Raw genomic sequence first — 6,313 nt, forward strand, 5'->3', positions numbered from 1 at the left:
TTACTATACCACAGGAAAAGACTTGTTTACATACCATACCATAAACTACCCTCCTCCTTGAAGGCTGTATACAAACTGCATTGAACTTGGGAAACAGAGGCAGAAATTTAACTATGGTTCCACACTAGGGCTCCCGGGGGGAGTGGCTGCCATTACATCTGGGGGGAGAGTTTACAGAGGCACTGTCAGGTAGTTTAGGCCCCAAATATAGGCTGTTTGGAAAAAATGTTAAAACTTAGTATCATTAGGCTTGCTTTTATTTGTTTGTATTATTAATTCAGTGAAAATAATTTTGGACATGAAGCTGGGCTGGAAGTGCCACATAGGGAACATAACAGTGATGGGTACATTAGATATACTGTTATCCCTTCTTGACTCCTGCGACTAGTCGAAGTTTGGGTCCCTGGGCATGTCCCAGTTGGGAGTAGAAATTGCTGATGGAGTCTGGTGTTTTCTTTGATGCAATCTTGTTTACTTACAAAGTCATCTTCCAAACACAGGAGGGACCAAAACCAAAAGGAACAGTTTCTTAGCTTACAGGCTGATGCTTTGTTCAGCCATCACCTCCGACCTCGATCTCTCGCTAGAGTTCTCCAGGGTCTCACCATACTTACAGGCTGCTTGCTTGGCTTTCTTGCTCAGGCCCTAAGTCTCTCTCGTTCTGCTGTCCCTCGTACTCGTGCGCACGCTTGCCCAAACGATACTCAACAAAACTCCTCCACTCCAGCCACTGTGCTCAAAACTATCTGGTGGGTTCACATTTTTCAGAACCCCTTTTTTCTCAGCTGTGGGGCTTGTGATTCTCTTCATAGTTATGTTAATTGAAGGGTGTGCTCACACCCAATCTCAAAGAGGTTGATGTAGTCACCAGTACCTCACAGCACAACAATACTTGTATGTAAATTTAAGAACACCTGCTGATTGGTTAGCAGCCAAGACTTGAACCCTTGTGTTTCAGAGAGGATCATAGAATTCTAAGAGGGTTCTTCTATGTTTCAGAGCAACTGAACAAAGAGTTACAAGCCACTTTCCCAAAACTCAGAAATATATGAAACAAAGAGCAAACAGGTTTCAGAGGGGTGGCTGTGTTAGTCTGTATCAGCAAAAACAACGAGGAGTCCTTGTGGCACCTTGAGACTAACACATTTATTTCGGCATATGCTTTCATGGGCTAAAACCCACTTCATCAGATGCATGAAGTGAAAAATACAGTAGGCAGGTGCATATATTACAGCACATAAAAAGATGGGAGTTGCCTTACCAGGTGTGGGGGTCAATGATTGAATTGGCCCCGTTAGCACTGACTTCATGCATCAGATGAAGTGGGTTTTAGCCCATGAAAGCTTATGCCCAAATAAATTTGTTAGTCTCTAAAGAGTGAACGGTTTGTAACAAAAGGATTGTCCTATTGTGAAAAGTAATCATTGCAGAAGGCTAAAATTAAATTATATGGCTAGAGCCTTTTATCATGTCCAACTTTTCATTCCTTTTCTTCTGAAAATTAACAAAATTATCACAAATATCTCCATAGGATGTTACATTCTCTTAGTATGTTGCCTTCTTACAAACCATTAATGTTTTCCCTGTTTGTAAATGTTTAAGTATTAGTTTGATTTAAAGCAGGGGTAGCCAACCTATGGCACACGTGCTGAAGGCGGCACGTGAGCTGATTTTCAGTGGCACTCGCACTGCCTGGGTCCTGGCCGCTGGTCCGGGGGGCTCTACATTTTAATTTAATTTTAAATGAAGCTTCTTAAACATTTTTAAAACCTTATTTACTTTACATAAAACAGTAGTTTAGTTATATATTATAGACTTATAGAAAGACCTTCCAAAAACATTAAAATGTATTACTGGCACATGAAACCTTACATTAGAGTGAATAAATGAAGACTCGGCACAGCACTTCTGAAAGGTTGCCGACCCCTGATTTAAAGGAAATGATTGGGGTCTCTAATGTGAAATTCTGGTTTGCCTTTTTTTCTGGAGCTATGAATCAGTTTTCTGTCTAGTATTACACAGAGATATATTCCTTTCTTGGCTGCATACACTCTCGTCTGTTAAGATAGCATGGTGTCTGCTGACAAGTTGGATGGATCCTTGCCAAAGGACATAGGTTGTCAGGCACTGATGGTTTTCGGTGGCAAGTTTTCATAACATTGCAAATGTCATCTCCTCTGCAGGAAGTCTTTCTGTGCCAATACTGAAGTATTGGCACCGCATGCCACCAAACATTTGATCACACCTGGCTGCTGATACGTATGTGTCAAATAATAGTGGAGACATAAAGTTCAAGGACAATTTTGGCTGCCTGCAAAAAGGGGTTGTATTGCAGTAAGCGCATCCAAATGTCAATAACAGCAAGATACTGGCAATTCTCTAATAGATGGTAACACCAGGGGAAAAGTAAATCTCAGTAAAGTGAATCTGGATTTAACACAGACATTGTGGAATGACCTCAGGTTGGTAAAAAATCAAAGGCACAAAATCACTAATCCACAACCCTGCGTGTGTGCAGTGCTCTGTTGTGTGAGGTAATGGAAAAGCAGCTCATATGTTCAACTTGAGTAACATCTGTTATGGTCTACCTACACTAGAGGACTGCACTGTGTCAATGCTACATTTTAGGTTTACTAAGGGTTACTCAGCCCCTCCTCCCTGCAGATAGACACAGTGAAGGGGAGGCCTATTTCTGTGATGTTCTGCCTTATTCTGCCTGGGGTTGAATAAACTAGATCCTGCTGTTAAGAACATAAGAACATAAGAACATAAGAAAGGCCGTACCGGGTCAGACCAAAGGTCCATCTAGCCCAGTATCTGTCTACCGACAGTGGCCAATGCCAGGTGCCTGAGTGAGAAGAACCCACAGGCAATGATCATCTCCATCTCTCTCCCATCATCTCCATCCCCCTCTCAACAGAGGGGACACCATTCTTACATTCTTACCCTAATAGCCATTTATGGACTTAGCCACTTATGAATTTATCAGTTTAAGTCCCCTTTTTAAACAGTATTAGGTAGCTCCTTCCCTCCTCCCAGGTAAGGACCAAGTTGAGTGTTCGAATGCGTGAAGAAGAAGAGAACTTTTTTATTTTTTTTTTTTTTAAACCTGCCTATTAATTTCATTTTCTGGACCTAAGTCTTTGTATATGTATTTCAATAAATAACCACTTTTTCATTATCCACTTTCTCAACATCATCATTCCTTACCTCTATCCCATCTCCCTTAGTCTCCTCCCTCTTTTCTTTACTCTTTTTCCCTAAACTCTCCTCTCTTTCCTCCCTCTCACTCTCCTAATCCCTAATCATTTTATTTTTGCTCTTTTTTTAGTCCTTTTTTAGTGCTTGAATTCTTTTTTGGTGAGGAGACCACATCTGTACACAGTATAATATACCATATATGTTATTAATATATAATATATATTATTCTCTATTTCTCTTTATTTTTTTTTTCTTCCCTTTTATCCCCTTGCTTTTTTTTGACCGCCTCTGCACGCACTCTGACCGAATTCGAGAACCTCCCACTATCAAATTTCCTCTTTTTCCCTGAGTAATGTAGCTAAATTAGCCCCCATCATGTATTATTTTATATATATTTATTTGTATATTTTGCATTATTTTACATTTATCCACATATTTTTTTATTTGTTTTTTGTTTGTTGCCCAATCACTTTTTTTTGATCTGTTCTTTTGTGAGATCTTTGTGAGATCTTTTGTTTCTTTTTTCACTATCTGCAAAGTTTGCTGTCTCATTTGCCACCTCACTGTTTACCCTTTTTGCCTTGCTCCATTATATTTATGATTAAATTGAATTGGTGATAGGATTGATTTTGGGAACACCACTCCCCCACCTTTGTTTTAATTCCTACCCTTTGTTTCCTACCTTAATTCCTACCCTTTTTACCCTGTCAGCAATCCTTTGTTCCCTGTCCTTAACCACCTCCATTTTTTATCCATGACAGGAGACTGCTTTTTACACCTAGTAACTTTGGTGAGGACTTTCTCAAAATCTCCTATTGAAGGATCCTGTTCTGTCTCATGTTTGTCCCTCCCTTTAAGACAGTTTTGTTGACCTCAGAAACCATTTTGACTATTGAAGTACTGTTTATGTTTTTCTTTGTTTATTTCTGTGTTATTTAACTTTTGTTTCTTTTCTATTGCTCAACATTTTACTTATTTGCAGTTCAAGATATAAGCTTTATTGGATTTATTAAAACCTTCCTTCAGGGGAAACTGAGGCAGGGATGCAATGCTGGCACTGCACTGAACTGCCAGGGGAAACTCCAGGGGTGAGGGCTCCCATTACAGCCAGCATCCAATCTTTTTTTGTTAGCCACTGTCATTGGCCGTGTCTTTGCTCCGTACAGCATGCTCAGTACAATTGCATGGTATAATCTGACCTTTAGTTTGGTGTGGAGACCTCTGTTTAACCAGATGTTGTTAATCCTTTCAAAAACAGTGTTTGCTTTTCCTAATCTCATATGAACATCTTTATTTTAGCCACCTTCAAATGTCATCATAATTCCCAGTTACAGAACTTTTCTACCTCTTTGATTTCTTATCCATTCACATACACCTTTGCATCTGTTGTTCATTTTCCTAGCTTCATAATCTTGGTTTTATCTGCATTTACTTTCAATCCAATTTTGGCTGCTTGCTCTTCTCTCTCTGACATAACGGCAATAATTCCATTCCCCGCCGTACTTAGTAAAGCAATGTTGTCGGCAAAGCCAAGATCATGTAACTCATCTCCCCTACCCCATTTTGCACCTTTTGTTGCTCATCACACAGTCTATTGCTAATGCAAAAAGGCTTGGTGATAACACACACCCTTGTCTAACTCCAGTTATAATATTGAATCACTCATCCAGCCCAGTTATCTGATCTTACTGTACATCTGCTTCCATCATATCAACTCCTTATTATGTTGATCAGCTTGCCTGGTATCCCATAACTGCTAGCAGTATTCCACAGTGTCTCTCTGTGGACACTATCTCGTGCTTTCTTAAAGTTGATTAAGATGGGGTTTTGCCCAGGGCTGCCCAGAGGATTCAGGGGGCCTGGGGCAAAGCAATTACTATATTCTCATGGGGGCCCCTGTGGGGCCCAGGGCCTGGGACAAATTGCCCCACTTGCCTCCCCCTCCCCCCGGGCAGCCCTGGTTTTGCCAAACAGTAGCTTTGCTGATGATCTGTTGAAGAGCGAGTATCTGTTCGCAACATGAGCTACATGGATGGAACCTAGCCTGTTCTTCTCGTAACATTTCATCCACTGTCTTGTTCATTCTATTCAGCATAACAGTAGCCAGTACTTTGCCCAGGACCGATAATAGCACAGTACCTCTCCAGTGCATGCATGGAGTAAGATCACCCTTTTCTGGCAGTGCTACGATGATACTGCTATTCTAAGAGGTGCAGCACAGAGGGAATGGGTGCTGCTAAGGCGGCTTTAAACCATCTTTGTGCCCTCTTGACCCCTGGTTATTCTGGGGGGTGGAGTGGCCCCTGGTATAAATTAGGGAGCCTAAGTTACAGCTGCCTCCCTGGGCTGCCCTGTGGACTGCACTGCCGCCTGGAATTTCCACAGGGCTGCATGCTACAGCCCTGCTGTTGACACACACTTCCTGCTTCCAGCTAGGGTGACCAGAAGTCCCAATTTTATAGGGACAGTCCTGATTTTTGGGTCTTTTTCTTATATAGGCTCCTATTACCCCCCACCCCGTCCTGATTTTTCACACTTGCTGTCTGGTCACCCTGCTTCCAGCCCCACACCCATCACATCTCCTACACCAGGGCTTGTAAAGAGTCCTCAGCCTCTCAAGGAATTGGCCCCCCAGCTCAATTTGAGATTTTTAGAGCCCTATATGCTGCTCTGGCCCTTTTACCCAGTGTTAAGGGGCTGAGGCTACCTTAGTATAAGAGTCCAATGGTATTGGTCTTGGAGAGGCCACACTTCAAAAACCTCTAAAAATTACCTAAAATTATTTTTACATACTTTTTTCCCCTAGCAATGCTGGGATTTTAAGGTCCAAGATCTTGTGACCTACCAGTATTAGCCATATGCCACTGGGAAAGGGGTAGAGAAATTCTTGCTTTAAACTGATGGTTTAAAGCTTCCATTGCTGGCCCTGATATGTGATATTGAACCTTAAACCTTTCATTGGTAGAAGACTGATTATTGCCCATCTTGAGCAATGGGCCTATGTAATTTTGGAAGAGAAATCCCACACTTTGGGGGAATAGAAAGAAACATGTCTTTTATTGCTCAGTACTGTGGAAAGTTAGATTAAGTCCCAGGAGGAGATTCATTTATG

Source organism: Mauremys reevesii, linkage group 3 (assembly GCF_016161935.1).
Source record: "Mauremys reevesii isolate NIE-2019 linkage group 3, ASM1616193v1, whole genome shotgun sequence".
NCBI lineage: Eukaryota > Metazoa > Chordata > Testudines > Geoemydidae > Mauremys > Mauremys reevesii.